The following is a 19,325-nucleotide window of genomic DNA, read 5'->3' as shown; positions in this document are numbered from 1 at the left end:
TCATGTGTCTTAGTATATATTATTAGTAAATATTTTCATCACAGATTCTAGTAGTAGTAGTACCAGAAATGCAACCAGGGGTGTTTATTCTCTTCATACAAAAGAATGCGTAGGAATGAAGGGAAGAAGGTGGATGGTTCAAACCTTAATTTATTTGCTTTTATAACAAAACCTCGTTCAGAAGACAGCCCAGACAGAAAGGCTCACTTTTTGACAAGAGAGTCCAAACAAATGGGCAAAATGGACAATTCTCAGGACTTACAATCAGGGAGACTTCTAAAAGCCTTAAATCCCAAAGTGATTCTTTTGTAAAAGAGAAATACCTGTTTTCAATTAAAACAGACAAAATGAAGTAATTGCATAGTTATAGAGACTTAAAAACATAATTACAGCATGATCAAAAAGGAATCCAAATGAAAATGTTTCCATATTGTAATCCAGACATCAAAATAAGGTAGATCACATACTATTTTAGATTTGAAAAGGTTAAATGATTCTGATCATTTAAACTTGTTAAATAAATAAATGAAAGCTACCTTGCAGCCTCATTTTATAACATTGGATTATCTTACTTCTTCTCCAATATCATGTTCTCTATTTAGTGCAGTGGTAGTCAACCTGGTCTCTACCGCTCACTAGTGGGCGTTCCAGCTTTCATGGTGGGCGGTAGGGGTTTTGTCTGATACTGAAGCACTTTCCTTTTTTTTAAATTTAATTAACTTTTTAAAAAATTTTCATAGCATTATTTAAAAACATTTTAATTAGGTTTTCATAAAATTCCCTGTGACAATTTAAATTTTTGAAAATATACTATTTGTATCGCCCGTGCATAAGTTTAGTTCACGTTACGTAAGTAAAACTAAATGGCACTATAGTGCGACCGCAAACAAAAGACCCTCATCCCAGAATAGCTCGCGCATCTCCCCCCACACCACCCAGCTGTAACAGACAAGCAGAGCCGGTAGCTGGTGCCCCCCCAAACCCAATCCACGATGCGCGAGACGCATGCGCAGATGATGATACACAGCGCATTATTGTGGAACTGGTGGGCGGTTAGAAAATTTTACCACTAACAGAGATACAAAAGTGGGCGGTAGGTATAAAAAGGTTGACTACCTCTGATTTAGTGTTTTGTTATTTGCCTTAACAAGACATTATCTGCTAGTCAGCTGACAGTTCCTCTTTATTTCATCCCAGTAAAACCATTCTGCACTGGTCCACCTAATATCCAGATTGATTGGAGATTAAATTGCATGAACAGCATTACACAGAGTTTCATAGGCTTACAGTTCTTTGTTATCCTTTAAAACGTTTTATTTAATTGTCATATTTATATCTACCACAGAGTTACCGAAACTCTTGGATTGCTCAGATGAAGACTATTTGACAAATTTTAATTGAAATCAATTATTGCTGTACCATTTAAAATTTACAATATTAATAATTATTTATTCATGAGGGAAAAATCAATTCAGAGTTCGCATTTGAGGCACAAATTACCAGGCTCAAATTACGATATTTGGACACATTGTTTTGAAGACCTTGGTCTCTTGAGCAACCTATAATGCTGGGGAAGCTGGAAAGATAGAAAGAAGATGACCAACAGAAAACTGGGATGAAGTCAGTTACAGAGATTATGACTGCACTACTGATTTGAAGGACCAAGTTGGAGACAGATTGTCCTGTGGAAAATGTATTAATTTGATTGCTAAAAATCAAAACTAATTTGATAGCATACAGAAAAAATGTATTTGTAGATTTTGATTTTCAAAAAAGCTTTCTGAATCAAGCAAAGGAGGAGAAGCAATAGCATTTGGGAGGAATGCTTTTTGGACTGTTGCATGGAGGCCCTGTGTTGATGCATCTTCCTGATCTTGGACTAGATTAGATCTCAAATAGCAGAAGCAGGGATAAACCCTAATCTATTGATATTAGTGTCATTTAACCTAAAAAGCTTCTGCAAAACCATAAGTCAGAGATGATCAACTTGGGATCTTCCGGGTGCTTTTAGATTTGGCACCTGCCAGCCAAACCAGCCAGCATAGCCCACTGATCAGAAATGATAGAAATTCCAGGAAAACACCTGAAGACCTATTCTTATTCTGAGATGACAAAACCAAGAAGCAGTACAGTCTTGGGAAGAAGCAAGGTGATCTATGTCAAAATTAGCTTAATGTCTATGACTGGAAATGTTCCAGCGTGGGCTGCTGCCGGTTCGGATCAGTTCAGGCAAACCAGTTGTTATGATTCTGCACAGTTCGGCCAACTGGCAAGTCTCACCACTGGCTGGCCCCGCCAACCCCTCCCTGCTCCGCCTTACCCTGCCCTGCTTCACCCCACCCCTCCCTATCTCACCTTGCCTGCCTTGGCCAGGGGCTAGAGTCACACCAGTGCCCAGCTACTTTCTTGCCCAGATCACACCTCTCAGCTGATCTCCAAGCCTTGCCCACTTGCCAGCCTTCGCCGTGGCTTACCATGCTGGCTATGTGGCTCAGCTGATTTTTGTGCCTTGCCTGCTCTCTCACTGCGGCTGCCCACGAAGGTAAAGTGCTTGGCCGAAGGGCCACCTTGGGGTGGACACAGCGAGGTTCAGCCGCCTTTTGGGCTGGGCTCTCACCATCCTTCTGCCTGCATGCTACCTGCTTGCCCTTCACCTTGGGTTGGGGGACATGCCAATCTCTGGTTCTGGCCTTCCTTGGGGGTCTCCACCCACATGCCACCTGCATGCCTCCTCTGGCCTCAAACTACACCCCCCCCGGGTCGAAGAAATTTATCTGGCCATGAGGGAGGGCAACCCAGGTGCAGGGGGTTGGTATGGGTGCAGGGGCCTTGAAGCAGTTTGGGTAAGGTTCTTACCTGTAAGAAGTCCCATCCAGAAAGTGCTGCAGTGGAGAGAAGCAGCCGGATTGAATCTCCAGTGTGTCTCAGATCTTACAGCTGCTTCTTCCAGCCCTTGGTGTTGGGCCAGCCTTGGTCATTCACAGAGATGCTCCATTTGCTCTCCAGGTTGGCAACTGTTTCTGCTGCTGCTCTTGCTGGGAGGCGTCTTGTGCAGCTCAGAGAAATTTTGCAGCTGTGAGCTGCCACTTTGGGTCCTGTAAGTCCCATCCAGAAAATGCTGCAGGCCTGCGGCAGAGAGAAACAGCATCCAACCTGACTGCTTCTTTTTGCTGCAGTGCTTTCCGGATGGGACTAAGAGGAAAGCAGTGGCTCACGGCTGCTAAATTTTGCTGTGCTGCACAAGATGCTCTCCCAGCAAGAGCAGCAGCAGAGAAAAACAGCTACCACCCCAGAGAGCACATGGAGCATTTCCTCAAGCACCCAAGGCATGCCCAGCACCAATAAGTGCCGGAAAAAATGACCGCGAGATCAAGCAATATGTTGATGTGTGGGAGGACTGAGAGAAAATTCCTCCCCCAAGGGCCACCCACCCGGAGCGCTGCCACTGCCACTCTGGAGCTGGCTCTCAGGACGGATCACTATGTTCTTGCTTTGCAGCCTGGGAAGGGCTTGGTCGTGGAGGGCTGTGTGGCCAGATACTTTCTTTTCAGCCTCCTGCCTGTGGTGGTGGGAGGAGGAAGTGTGTGGCAGGAAAGGCTGCCTGCAGTTCTTGCAGCCAAAGCCGGGATGTCTGCGAACTTGCGTATGTATGAGATCTTCTGTCTTGAGCAGAAGGTTGAACTATAAGACCTCTAAGGTACTTTCTAGCCTGTGATTCTAAAGTCTCCAAAACAAGGGAATTTGCTTAAATTGTGTGTGTGAGAGAGACGGGGGGGGGGAGAGAGATGTGGCTTCTTAGGGATGCATTTTGGAGAAATATCAAGAGAAATGTTGCAGGCGTGGCCAGCGTCGCGACGAAACAGACACGAACCCTGGGAACTCCAGGGTGAGCACCAAAAATCCCCTCGATATGGGGGTCCGGATTGGACCATAGCTGCCCTGTAGGGGCAGCAAAGAAAGAGGGAGCCATTGGAGTGAACAGAGAAGTTGCAAATTCCCTGCAGCTCCGGCTTTTTTCCCTCAACCCAGCGAGGAGGACCGCAGCCATCACCAGCTGCCTAAAGTCGGGACGGCCACAAAGAACGGGCAGGAGGATAAAGCGGAAACATTGAACAAGATAAGGAAGCCAGGTGAGTTAATACCAGCTCAAGAAGAGGCACTTTGGGAGATATTGGCAACAAGCCTTTAAGAAAAAATGTTGAAACAGCGGCTAAATTAAATGGGATATGAAACCGGAAGAAAATAATTAAAGTGATACCTAAAACCTGATAAATTTGGCTTGGAATAGAAGTCTAGAGCCCTAAATAAACAGTGGAATATAAGACTTTTAATTAATTAAAATTTGGAGAATTTTGAAAGTTTTATTGGTTAATCAAAGATCACATATAAGGAGAAAAAAGAAAGGAATTAAAGAAGGATCTAAAATTGGATTTTAATTGAGCATCTCCTAGTTCCTCTATTTTCTACATATTTGGGACAAGCAAAGGATTCAATTTAAACTATTTATTTCAAATGGGACAAATTGGATAAAAAGGGAAACAAATTGAAACAAAAGAGGCGCGGCTCTGTATTACAGAAACAAAATGGATACTTTGTTAATTGTGAATTGCAACTGTCACTAAAGAGTGACATCTAAAGGCAGAAGAGGAAATACAAGACAGAAAAATCTCTGCGACCATGGAAGAGTTTCAAGGGAGGATTCTATCAACCAGATGCTTGACCTTTAAGACTCATAACATTCAAGAACAAATCAGAGAACAACTGGCAACAAGAAAAATAGATAAATAACATCTAAGCGAAGAACAAAAGAAATAATTACAGAACTGAAATATTAATAATGATTTAAGAAAAGATAATGAGCTGCTTACAGCAATGACAGGGAATAATATAAAAAAGGAAAAATCTGTGTTATAATATACAACTAAAGTTTGTATAAAGATTATTAGAGAGTTATAAGGAGGGAAAAGAAGGAAAGGAGTTTGAAGAAATTTAATGAGCTAAGAAAATATGAATTTTTTTAAGCATGAAGCTGAAGTGATTTGAGATAAAACTTTTAATAGAATATATAAATATAAGCATGAAAACATTTGGGATAGGAGAAATAATTGCTCCTTTTTATCTTCTCTTTTATTTTTTATTTTATTTATTTTATTTCTCTTTTATTTACTAAATCTGCACTACTATTAATCTTCTCATCGTTCCCATCACCAATCTCTTTCCACTTATGACTGTATGACTGTAACTTTGTTGCTCGTAATCCTTATTGATATTGATTGTTCTTGATTGCTTATTTGTACCCTATGATTATCATTAAGTGTTGTATCATTAAGTGTTAAATTGTACCCTATGACCATCATTTGTGTTGCAAATGTTGTACCTTGATGAAGGTATCTTTTCTTTTATGTTTTACACTGAGAGCCTATGCACCAAGACAAATTCCTTGTGTGTCCAATCACACTTGGCCAATAAAAATTCAATTCAATTCAATTCAATTCAATTCTATTCTATTCTATTCTATTCTATTCTAGTCTATTCTTAAGAATAAGACAATGTTGAAATTGATAGAATAAGAAAAGAGTGGCAATTAAGTTATAGATATGAATAGAATTTATTTGAATATGAAAATATGATGATTTATAGCAAGGTATTTTAAAGATTAAGGATGAAATAATAAGTGATGGGAGATTTTTATGAAATTGAAAGGCGAGAACTAAATGTAGGAGAGAGCTTTTTAAAGTTTATTTTGTTTTATATGTTACTTTCTCTTTTTTGTTATGGAATAAACAAGTAATGGGAGACCTTTTTTTAAAAAAAATTAAAAGGTGAGAATTGAAGTAGGAAAGATACTACTTTGTTTCTTTTAGTTTTTGTTATTGCTTTGTTTTTTATTAAATTAAGGATAATTACTTTTTTGGTTTTGTGAAATGTAAGAATTAGGAAAGAAATTTGTGGTGGGGAATTTATGGTTTTTTGTTTTTTTTTTAATGTAGAAGGGAGGGATAAAAAGAGGGCAAGAATGTGGAGACTAGAATATAGAATAGAATAGAATTTATTGGCCAAGTGTGATTGGACACACAAGGAATTTGTTTTGGTGCATATGCTCTCAATGTAGATAAAAGAAAAAGAAAAAAGAAAAAAATACATCAAAGGTACAACATTTACAACACAAATGATGGTCATAGGTTGCAATTTAACCCTTAATGATAGCAACAAAAAGTTACAGTCATACAGTCATAAGTGGAAAGAGATTGGTGATGAAAATGATGAGAAGATTAATAGTAGTGTAGATGTAGTAAATAGTTTGACAGTGTTGAGGGAATTATTTGTTTAGCAGAGTGATGGCTTTTGGGGTAAAACTGTTCTTGTGTCTAGTTGTTCTGGTGTGCAATGCTCTGTAGCATCGTTTTGATGGTAGGAGTTGAAACATTTTATGTCCAGGATGTGAGGGATCTGTAAATTTAAGTGTTAATTTCAGGATAAGGGGCAAAAACAGATTTTATAAATAGAAATGTGCAAATAATAAAATTTTAAGAGGGAAAGGGAATTACATTGGATAGATTATATTTTGAGGGGGTGAAAATTGAATTGGGTTTAATTATGTACCTGACTGATATCTTGTTCAAAAATAATTTGTATGTGGTTTGTTAAGAAATTTTTTTAAAAAAATTTTAAAAAAAAAAGAGAGAGAAATGTTAAAAGGGCAATCAGGTTGGGATTAAATTCCAAATAAAATTGGATCTTCAGGGTAAGGAGACATGAAGAACTTTCAACTGCAGGTTTCTAAAAATCTTATTAAAATGAATGCCTAGAGGCAGCTCTTTAACTCATTAGTCCATCTCTTAGGCAAAGAAGCGACGTCGAGTTGGCCAAACCCACCCAGCCATGCCTATCCAGCCAGTCATTAGGGGAGAGAACCAGTTGTTAAAAAATTTGAAGCCCACCACTGAAATGTTCCCAAAGTATTTGATGGTGTATATTTCTCAACATGACCCTGGTAACTCTCTTCCTAGGATACAGCAAGCTTCTTTAAGGAACCTTCCATTTGTAAGGTTCACAGAGTATTCAACTATAACAGATTTTGTAGCAATTGTTTTTCTCTCTTCTTAGTTAATTATCCTTAATGAGGAAAAAAAAGTTAGGTGCATTGGCAAAAGCATAGGCTATAACATCTAGATTCTCTGTGAAACTGCAAAACAGAAACAAAAACAAAAACCCAATGAAATGAAATCATCAATTCTCAGCAGTAATTTTGGAGTAGTTTAGTGACTTGTTATAAGTAACAACTACCTGTGCCCAGATGCAAGAAATATTAATAGGATACATGCAACTTGTAAAACAAGCATAAGGTGGGAAAACTCCAAAAGGCCATGTATTTTTGGATTTGTTAATTTACAAAAGAGACAATAAAAGTAAAAAGATGTTGTGCTAAGTGATATATCAGTTCATGTTTGCCAGTAAAATTATTTGTTATTGTTCCATAAAGATGTGATGAAATATATGAAGCTTCTTGAAAATTGAGATTACATTTGAAAACATGAGCTCCAGGGAAAATCTGAAAGTCAGATAGTTGCTGTCTTCCAGGTTTTTGTTATTTAAATTCTCACATAATTCACAGGAAGGATATTTGCTATGATAACTTGCATTTCTTTACATTTGTTGTTTTAAATTCCAAAAATATCAGCCATAGTTCTTAATAAAACAGGTTGAATTCTTCCTTCCTTCCTTCCTTCCTTCCTTCCTTCCTTCCTTCCTTCCTTCCTGCCTTCCTTCTATCCAAACACTTGATTTTAACACAAGGCTGCCCTCTAGTGGCTTGAATGATAATAAATACAATGTACCTACATAATGTCAAAGATTCGAACACAGTTGTCAGTAGTTACGTTTGAATTTTGTATTCAATACTTTTCCTCTCTTGCCAAAGACCATATGTGGCGTTGATTCCGTCTATGTATCAGGATCTATTGCGTACTGGTTCTGTACTGTATCCAACTTTTGCCTGATGTATCAAAGGTGAAATTTTCAACTTTCAATTAAACGTCACTAGATTATGGTTCAATAACATTTGAAAAATGGCTGTGGGTCTGTCTGCCTTCATAAAACCTAGATTCGTATTTTCTGACAATAAAACACAAAAGAGCAGAGGTTTGAGCAAAAGAAAAGAACACAACATGAACATTTTCAGTAGCATATGTAATGGCCGTTTCTACTTTGATTTCCTGCTTTAAGTAGGAAATATTGGCATTGAAAGCAAATGCTGAGCTGGAATCCAGCTCAGATTTGAAGTGTGGGAAGGTTATTATCCACTGGCAGATGTTCAGCAACCAGTGAAATGCCTGGGTGGTCTTTCTCAGCAAGGCTCTTATCTCACCAGTTTGCCAATGCAAGTAGACTAATTGGCAAATATTTGGCAGCATAGCAGTTGGGGAAATGAGAAAGGGAAATTGCCTTTAACATATGGTAGATTTATGTAGCTATTTATGTAAGACAATTACCTTAGTATAGTCTCTAATACAGATATCATTGTGGTTGGAAAAATATAGGTATTGCCAGTGGTGGGCTGCTGCCAGTTTAACAACCGGTTCGCCCAGCACGGAAAATGTGAGCGCACGGCTTCAAAAACATGGCGATATAGGACCCATAGGTCGCAACTACTGGTTCGCCTGAATCAGTACGAACCGGCAACAGCCCACCTCTGGGTATTGCTAGTCCTCTCTTTAAAATAATGGGACATCAAATTTCAGCAAATACTTATCAATGATTTCTTCTCATAGTATCTTGATACACATACAGAGGGTATTCTTAAACAACAGAAGCCACAGTTTAGCTTTACAATTCAATAATTTATACATATGCCCAAGCTAAGGTATATTGCTTTCAAAACATTACGAGTTCATCTTGGACTTTTTAGACAAAGAGATTAAATTCTTATGAGCATAATACATTGTGCAAAAATGAAACAATTTAGACAGTGATAAAACATAAAATTATGAATTTAGCAGCCTTGAATAGCTATAAAAAGAAAATTGCCATGGTTTGAAGCAAATTAGATATACAGGTAATCCTCAACTTTCCACCACAATTGAGCACAAAATCGATGTTGCTAAGTGAAAAATGTGTTCGGTGAGTTTTGCCCCATTTTATGACTTTTCTTGCCATATTTGTTAAGTGAATCACTGCTGTTGTTGTTAAATTAATAACCCAGTTGTTAGATTAATAATTAATAATCTGGTTTCCCAATTGACTTTGCCTGTTGTTGTCTTTTGAAGATCGTTTGGCGACCGTCTCCAGGAGAGCTTTTTATCAGGTTCGCCTGATCTGCCAGTTGCGCCCCTTTCTTGACCGGGATGCCTTATGTACAGTCATTCATGCTCTTGTTACCTCTCGCTTGGATTACTGCAATGCTCTCTACATGGGGCTCCCCTTGAAGAGCACCTGGAGGCTCCAGTTGCTTCAGAATGCAGCTGCGCGGGTGATAGAGGGAGCCACTCATGGCTCCCATGTAACACCACTCCTGCGCAAGCTGCACTGGCTACCTGTGGTCTTTCGGGTGCACTTCAAGGTGTTGGTTACTACCTTTAAAGCGCTCCGGCTTATGACCGGGCTATTTACGGGACCGCCTACTGCCAGCGTTTGCCTCCCACCGACCCATGCGCTCTCACAGAGAGGGACTCCTCAGGGTGCCGTCAGCCAAGCAATGTCGGCTGGCGGCCCCCAGGGGCAGGGCTTTCTCTGTGGGGGCTCCCACCCTCTGGAACGAACTTCCCCCAGGACTCCGTCAACTTCCTGACCTTCGGACCTTTCGCCGCGAGTTGAAGACGTATCTATTTATTCGCGCAGGACTGGCATAGAATTTTTAGAAGTTTTAATACTGGGGTTTAAATTTTTATTTAATGGGTTTTATTGCTTTAAATGTATTTTAATTTGGGCCTATATTTAATAAGTTTTTTAATTATTGTTTTTACTGTATATTTATTCATTCTTTTATCTGGCTGTGAACCGCCCTGAGTCCTTTGGGAGAAGGGCGGTATAAAAATTTAATAAATAAATAAATAAATAATCGCATGAGTCCGGGACACTGCAACGGTCATAAACTTGAGTCAGTTGTCAAGCATCCAAATGTAAATCACATGACCATAGAGATGCTGCAATGGTCATAAGTGTAAAAAATGATCATAAGTCACTTTTTTCAGTGCAGTTGTAACTTTGAAGAGTCACTAAACAAATTGTTGTAAGTATTTATAAAAGCTCTAGCAGACTTTTACAGGTAGTCCTCAACTCATCACCACAATCAAGCCCAAAATTTCTGATGCTAAACAAGACAGTTTTTAAATGAATTTTGCCCCATTTTACAACCTTTCTTGTCACAGTTGTTAAGTGACTCATGGCAGTTGTAAATTTAGTAACATGATTGTTAAGAGACTCTGACTTCCCCATTGACTCTGTGTCAGGCCTGGAAGCCATCTTTTGCCTTGGGCCTTCAGGCCTGGCACATTTAGTACTGTGGGAAACTGGGAGGGGGGATTGTAGGGAGCAGGGGTGATGTATAGTCGTAATAACATTCTTTTCTAAGAGAGTCAAGGACATCTTGCCCTGCACCTGGAGGGGTGTGCCTGGGAGGCATCTCCAGTCGGGACGGTGCTTTGATTAGACCATGTGATAGACATGTGGGTGCTGGGCAGGAACTTGGACTTTCTTTTGGGTAGGGAAAACCTGGAAGCTTTCAGATTCGGGTTTTCCCAGATGTGCCAATATGACATCTCTAATAAAATGGAACATTGAGGAGCTTCAAGCCTTGAAGTCTTCTTTCACTTGGAACCCTGACACTCTGCTTGCTAGAAGGTCGCAAAAGGGATCCCATGATCTTGGGACACTGCAACCATCATAATAAATTCATGCCAGTTACCAAGGGTTCAAATTTTGATCATGTGACTATGGAGATGCTCCCACAGTTATAAGTTTTGAAAAGCGATCACAAGTTACTTTTTCAGTACCATTGTAACTTTGTCACTAAATGAATGGTTGTAAGTTGAGGAGTACCTATATTATGTTTAGGATATCTATAACAGTAACATAGCTTTTTTCCAGGAGTGAAAAACAAAGATGTCAGTATGATGAATATAGAATAATTTCTGCTAGAAATTGTTTGTTAAGCATTAATCCAATGTACTATATCATCTTTTAAACTGAAAATGGTTATATGTTTACTAGCTACCTCCTCAGGCATTGTGGGAAGACAGTCGTGTTCATCTATGGTAACAACAAACAAAAGGAATACTTGTTTTTATGAGTTATATCTGTTGAAGTAGGCTTACAAAAAATTAAATCTTTTTAAGGAAATGTGTTAGCTGGAAAAGGTGAGCTCAGAATCCTGATTTCTTGTAACTTCCACAGTGTGGCACTGTTTTAAAACTGTGTAGAATACTATACAAAGTTATTCTTTCTGCACCTCAGTTAAGATATCATAATAGGAGCAAATGCAGTAAAATGATCACCCAAAAATGATCACAGAAGGGTTACAATATCTACCCTAATGTGACATTCCATGGTGTCTTGCACTTTTAGCTTAGAAAGCTAAGAATGATGTATACTATTAACCCAGTTAATTGTTCAGGATGAGCAACGTTTTGACCGAATGCATTGGTTTGTCATTACATGATACTAACGATGGTTTAGATCAATTTTTAGCCTGATCCAGAAAAAAAATATCTTATATTCTTGTTTTTCTTTTGCAGCTAAAGAATATAGGAGAAGGAATAGCAGAACCTGATGATGGAGTTAAAAGAGGGATCAGCCTAGAATCTCTACATAGCCATAAGTGGACTAAGTCCAAACCCCTTGAATTCCATGGACCCTCATCTAATTCCAAGCAGGTGCTAGCCATTAGTTGAGAAGACTGCTGTGCACAGGCTGTTAAGCAATAAATCAGTTTAATTGGACGTTTATATATAGACCTCATCTTTCATCCCTGAGTTCCTCTTTCTTCTTCTGACAAGTTGAAATCCTAACTGTAATTTAGGTTACACCTGACACCTGCTATTGATAAGAGACCACATGTTTTAATTTTAAAAAATGTTTGTTTAGTAAAAGAAAAAAATTAACACTAAACAAGAGAGCGAACAATACTAATAAAGAAGAATATTTGTAGCTCATGGTTAAAACAAGGGTCCTTGGTGCTCTCTGAGCTTGTTTGTTTTCTTGCAGATGTTTCATTACTCAACCTAGGTACCATCACCAGTGCCAGACAAGGACCTCTCAGAGTGAAGAATATTAAAAATAATAGATTTATTTTTAGAATTCCTTCACTGAAGGTCTAAATGTGGTGTAAACATTGGGAATTGTAAAAATATATGTCAGGTTCTGTTGATATAAGCTGAATTTTAGTAAAATATCTTCTTAGATCACCATCTCAACAGGTAGACTGTTGTTAATTGCGAAGTCAAATCCGACCCATCGCGACCCCATGGACAACATTTCTCCAGGCCTTCCTGTCCTCTACCATCCTCTGGAGTCCATTTAAGCTCACGCCTACTGCTTCAGTGACTCTATCCAGCCACCTCGTTCTCTGTCATCCCCTTCTTCTTTTGCCTTCAATCTTTCCCATCATTAGGCTCTTCTCCAGTGAGTCCTTCCTTCTCATTAGGTGGCCAAAGTATTTGAATTTCATCTTCAGGATCTGGCCTACTAAAGAGCAGTCAGGGTTGATCTCCTCTAGAACTGACTGGTTTGATCGGCTTGCAGTCCAAGGGACTCTCAGGAGCCTTCTCCAGCACCAGAGTTCAAAGGCCTCAATTCTTTGGTACTCAGTCTTTCTTAAAGGTAGACTAGACAGGACTATATTAGGCTAGACTAGACTAGAGTCTCTTACCCAACTCCTGACAGGTTCTGGCCTGCCTACGATTCATGGCCAGTATTTCACTTTGAGGAATTACTCAGAATTAGGCATTATGGATGAAGTGCCTGTGGAAGACCCTCCCAAGCTACAAACAGCCAACCCAGGTGTTCAACAGCTGTGGGTCTCAGGAATGCCTGCAGAATGTGACTTCAGAACTGTCAGCTCTTATGGGAACAGAATGTAAATGTGGCAGATGGGGGATGGAGCATGGCCAAAATAGAATGCTTAAGTAGATTGCCCTTTTTCTGTAATATAGATATATAGCTCTGGGGAGGCTTTTCCAAAAGGTGACAGCCATTTTGAAAAAGAGCATAGGACAATTGCTTTCTTCATCCTATTTGGAGGGAGGGATGATGTGCTATTTATCAGAAAGGAGAAGGAAAATCAGCTAGTTAATTTGGAATGAAATTAATCAAAGTCTGGTTGAATGTTAATTAATCAATTCATGTTGAATGTTATTTGCTTTAAGATTGCTCTTACAGCAAAGAAGTTTTCAAATAGGTTTGTGTTCCTGATAATTATTTTTAAATTTAGAATAACCATATAACCAAATTTTCAGATCAATGGAAGAATTAAATTTTGATGACTGACATGAGATGGAACATCTAAACCAGAGTTCCCCAACATTTCTGACTTTACAGACCAGTGGAGGGTGAGATGGGAGGTTTCCGTGGGAGTGGCTGGCCAGTGCATGCACACACAGCTCAATTTGCATGAGTGGCATGCAAATGTGCCTGCCACTCATGCAAATGGAGCATGTGTGCACATGCTTGCCCCCTGCTTGTGCAAGTGAAGATGGGTATGCACATGTGCACTCACCAGCCTTTTCCGCAGCCCTGTTGCAATCTCCTTATGGCCCACTAATGGGCCACAGCCCACAGTTTGGGGACTCCCGGTCTAAACAAAGGGAAAAAACCTGAAATATCCTCATCATTTTCCTAGCGTTGTTTGCATAGGTGCAGGGTCCACTGTTCAGACTGATGAACACAATCTGTGTTCTCACCCAGCCTTAGCAGAAACAAGAAACATACTGCTTGTCACAGAAAAAACCCCTCTTTCTTTTCCTCTTGTGAATTAATTGCATTCACCTACCATCCAGGCATTAGTCCTTCAAGGAGTTAACTGCAGTACAGACCTTATCAGATCCTTGCAATAATTTCAAGGCCTTGAGCTCCCAAATGAAAGGCTGCAAATTAAGTTTTGGCAAGCAGTCTTTGTGACATGAAACTCAATGAGCTAAAATCTTCAGAACTACGAACTGTTGCCTCCTATGACAACCACTCCCCTTTCCTTCTATTTATTCTCCAGTTAGGGAGGGACCATTCAGTATCCATGTGTGCTTTGCTTCCCGAGTCAACTCCTTGTCCTCCGTTGTTCTCCTCTCCTAAGTTCTCTGGACATATGTGCATCTGGAACAGGCCCCAGCTGTTCTTCCTCCTTGCTTATCTCAGCCTCCAAAGGCAGCTACCTCTCTGGTGGCTGGGAAAGGTCTGATGGCCCTGGCTCTATCTCTGCATCCAATGCAGAACATCCATCAGAGTCTTCCCCAGACTACAACACTGGCCCAAGTTCCTCCCCAACCTCCTCATCATCCGAGTCTGCCGCCAGCTCTGCTGGCAGTTGGCGGGCCACAACAATCTGCCAAAAAAAAACCAACCCCAAATGTAAAAATCAAATGTACTGCTACTAACAATATGTTATAGGCATTCAAAGTGAGAATGAAATAACAGTTCTGAGATATGAACAATATTTTGAACCGTAAAAACATTTACACAGTGTTTAACTGTATTATAAATGTAGTTGTAAGTGCTTTCAGTAAAGTCTTCGCCTGTTTTTAAAATCTTGGCTATTGTGGTCAGGAACTTTTCCTTAACAGCTACACATCCAGTGTCTCTTGGCATAAAAACCACTGCAGTTCACCATAATTCATCAAGGACATAAATACAGTTATTATACCAAATCCAAATGAAATTATTTGGCAAGAAAACCTCTTCAACATAATGAATAGCTAATCCTTCATAAATCACACACCCCATTGTTTATATTACCATCTTTTTCCATTGTGATGACATCAGAATTAAAAATAGAAGATAAAATTCTCATCTTCCCCAAAATGACAAAATGTGAAACTAAAATTAAATTTATATTTTCTTTAAGTAGCTTAGAGATGATAAAAAGTCTTGTTCTGAAATCTCTGTTTATAAAACAAGTAAGCAAGCAAGCAAACAAGACTTTATTATGGTCTAAAGGACTGAAGCAATTCTACACATTGGCCTTTGCACAGTATATGCTGAAGTGATAGAATTGTGTTGTAGTGAGTTTTAAGAATCCTAAAAATTCTGAGTGATAATTAAATTTGATAAATATTTAAATAGCTCACTCAAAGTGTTCAAACATCCACCAAGATAATCATGATATAAGCAGACAATTAATGTTGTCTGGCTAGGAAGGCCTCCTCTTCTACATGTTACAGTTTTTATTACAGTAACATTTTTCCTTTTAAAGCATATTTTGAGATATTCAAACATCACCTGATGTAGTTGTCAATTATGTAATAAAGGATTAGCAAAGGACAAAACTAAACTTTTGTTTAAGTAAAAGACAAAACAGTTCATAAGTAGCCAGATGGGAAAAGGGTTGTTGGCGACTGTTAAGTGGTATTGATTTGGAAGTCAACTACCGTTCTGTTCTCAAGCAATTATCTGTTTTTATACTCCTAGGAAAAAGGGCTTAGTTCCCATTTTGCAATTTAGTCTTTAAGGAGATTTCTTGCATTTTTACAGGAGAATGGAATTTTTTGGTATAACCCTTTGTACATTTTTATACAATGAAAATTACAACTCTTAAAAATATCACCGGTTACGGCAAACCTCCTTCCCAGGCTGAAGGAAATCAACAACTGGCAGATGACCTGAACGTGTTTTTCTGCAGGTTTGAAAGGAAACTACAGCCACCTATCTCCACAATCCCCATCTCCGACACACCAACAACAGCCAATCCTCCTACAACTGACCCCATCCCATTGGGTTCACAACCCCTAGTGCTAATACAGTTCTACAAAGAAATTATTGAGTCTATCATCTGCACCTCTGTAACTGTCTGGTTTGGCTCTGCAACCCAACAAGTCAGACACAGACTTCAGAGGATAATTAGAATGGCAGAAAAAACAATTACTACCAACCTGCCTTCCATTGAGGACCTGTATACTGCATGAGTCAAAAGAGGGCTGTGAAAATATTTACAGACCCCTCGCATTCTGGACATAAACTGTTTCATCTCCAACCCTCAAAACTACGCTATAGAGCACTGCACACCAGAACAACTAGATACAAGAACAGTTTTTCCCAAATGCCATCATTTTGCCATCTGCTAAACAAATAATTCCCTCAACACTGTCAAACTAGTTATTAAGTCTGCATTACTATTAATCTTCTCATCATTCCTATCACTCATCTCCTCCCACTTAAGACTGTATGACTGTAACCTTATTGCTGGTATCCTTTTGATTTATATTGACTGTTTCCTAATATGATTTGATTGTTTATTTGTTCCCTATGACTATCATTAAGTGTTGTATCTTATGATTCTTGACGAATGTATCTTTTCTTTTATGTACACTGAGAGCCTATGCACCAAGACAAATTCCTTGTGTGTCCAATCATACTTGGCCAATAAAGAATTCTATTCTATTCTATTCTATTCTATTCTATTCTATTCTATTCTATTCTATTCTATTCTATTCTATTCTATTCTATTCTATTCTATTCTATTCTGTGCCTGGGTAACAATCAGTCTAAATGAGACTAGCCAGTTCTTCTGTTATGATGGTTCAGCCAAAAAATAATTCACCCTTAGAAATCAAGATCTTGCAATCCTCTCCCAACTCTTTGATTCTTCTGTCATTTTTCTACTCCATCAAACATCAGCATTGGGCAAAAGGAGGTTTGCCAAATGGCCTGCCAGAACAGAGGCTATGAGTTCACAGGATCAATCCATCTTTGTCTCAGCATCTAGGTACACTTCTGGTCAACTGGCAAAAATGTGTAGCTGCCTCCTATAGGGAAGATCAAAAAACAAAACAAAGTGTAGAACTGCTTCTCATCTTTCAACCCACACTAAAAATGCTTTAGAAATGATGAATTTTTTTTTTTGCTTGCAGATGCTGTTGCTCTTTAAGACTATAATCCCAGAAGTTTAAAAAGACAAACATCTGATAGTTTAGAAGGATAAACATGCTTATGCAATGCTACATTGCTTTAATGATAATCTCTTCATATCCCCTTTGCTATATGTGAGTGCACTGTCTTGTCTAAACTTATCTCCCCATCCACTCTCCGCTCCCACACGGCTAAGCTTTCTCTTGGCAAAGGCCAAGCATTCTACCTCCAACACAGCCACCCCTGGCCAAACATTTGATTGGACCCATACATCAGCACAGGCTCTAATGCTACATAGATTCCTCTGCTATCTATAAGAAGGAAGTGTGTTGCTTTTACCTCCTGGTGGACAGGAAACTGAAAAATATAAGCACTGGCAAAGAATTGAAATGACATCACTCTCCTCTCTCTCATTCAGCTACAACCACCTGCTGTGCATCCATGTTTAAGGGTTATGAACTCTAGCAGCTGGTCATAACTTAATATTTTTATAAGGTCCCATCTCCTCATTCTGTTGGTATGATTTCATTGTTAGTCTGTTTCACGTGGTTGCTTGCAAAAGGAAGAGGAGGGAAGGGAAGGAAGAAATTTTTCTCCCATTTTGCCTTGATCCCTTGGTGTAAGGGCTCTTGCAAACCCCTTGATCAGGGAAGTGTGTGGTGCTCTTGCCTACATTTTGTGTATTGTTAAAAATCAGTAATTGTACCAAAAAAGAGAAAATCCATGTATATGAGGAATTGGGCAATTTAGGGGTTATTGGATAAAAATCTAAGTCACCCCTAAATAGTACTTCCTAGTATCTCATTTCTTCTAACTAGTTGATGCATTTTGCAACCCTAGTTTGGTATTTTTATTTAGTAGAATTGCTAGGTACTACTAGCAGTAGCTTGTTGTAGCACCTATAGTAGCAACATGTTTTGTACAGTAAAGCAATATATGCACCAGAGCACGGGTGTCAAATTTGATTGAGTCACGTGACGTATTGCGACGTATCCCAATGTTTTTTGCCTTTGCAGAGCTGGGGTGGGCGTGGCCTGTGCATGACACATCCAGCTCATGGGCCGCCAGATTGACAGGCTGCACTCAAGGCATGCCTAAATAGTTAAAAGTTACTGGCTTGTTCTATACCACAATCTTATATGGACACATTCAGTACTGTCCCTTTATTAAATGTGATAGTCTGTATTATACCATTACTTCCTAGTAGTATATCTATTTATTTTATTAATTCCTAGCTAGTACAATTGAATACTGTTGCTTCAGTTTCATTGTATAACATTGATGATGATAGAATTAGCGGTGATATGAAATGAACTGCTATTTCTGAAATCAAGATACAGTTGGTACATTGTAAGGTCTATTCAAAAGAAGACTTCTGATACCAATGATATGGTACTGGCTGAATGGGGGAACATGGCATATAGTATTGAAACTTAATTGGGCAGGGATCAGAATATGCCTTTTTTAAAAAAGATATTTGATTCCCTGTATTTTAGGGTTCCAGCAGTGAAGGCCCCAATGCTGGGGATGTACATAATCTAGATTAGGGGTGTCAAACTCATGCTGTCACAGTGGCACCTCGTGACGTATTGGGACTTTTCCTCCCTTTGCTAAAATGGGCATGGGCATGGCCAATGCATCACGCATCTGGCCCACAGGCTGGGAGTTTGATCTAGTTGCTATGTACAATATAGAATGATACGTTGCTCTGCTGATGGTACCTGACTGTAAATGCTTTTGAAAGAATCTTGGTTTGAAGGACAATCTGGGGATATTGGTGGTGTATTATACACCATGCTGATCTGCATCAACCTTCCAGAGCGCTTCAATCTCATTGCTCATTGCTGTGTTGTTGACGTATGTAGGCTGATATTGTTGCAAGAATTCAAGGTTCCATGCCTTGAAGATGGGTTTGGATGCTGCTTTGGATTTCATCATCTCTGTTGCAATCATGGATTTGTCCTAGATTATCTAGTCCCAATTTACACCAGGAGTTGCATATTAGACCTGGTGTTTACCTTGAATCAGAGGATGTCTATTTGAATATGGAAAACATTATTATATCCTTCAAGCAACCTGGCCTGTGACTTGAATGGATTTCTAGATGGCAACCAGCATCCTTAATTGCAACTGGAAGCCCACTATAAACTAATGTAATTGTAAAGCAGTAGTTTACCCTTTTGTACATGTGTCATGCTATGATATACATGTATGAAAAAGGTGGAGTTTGAAGTATGACAAGTGCACTCGTCATTTTGATGAAAAAATCAGACCCT

This window comes from Ahaetulla prasina, chromosome 2, assembly GCF_028640845.1.
Source record: "Ahaetulla prasina isolate Xishuangbanna chromosome 2, ASM2864084v1, whole genome shotgun sequence".
In the NCBI taxonomy this organism is placed as follows: domain Eukaryota; kingdom Metazoa; phylum Chordata; class Lepidosauria; order Squamata; family Colubridae; genus Ahaetulla; species Ahaetulla prasina.
Note: the sequence above shows the minus strand (reverse complement) of the source record.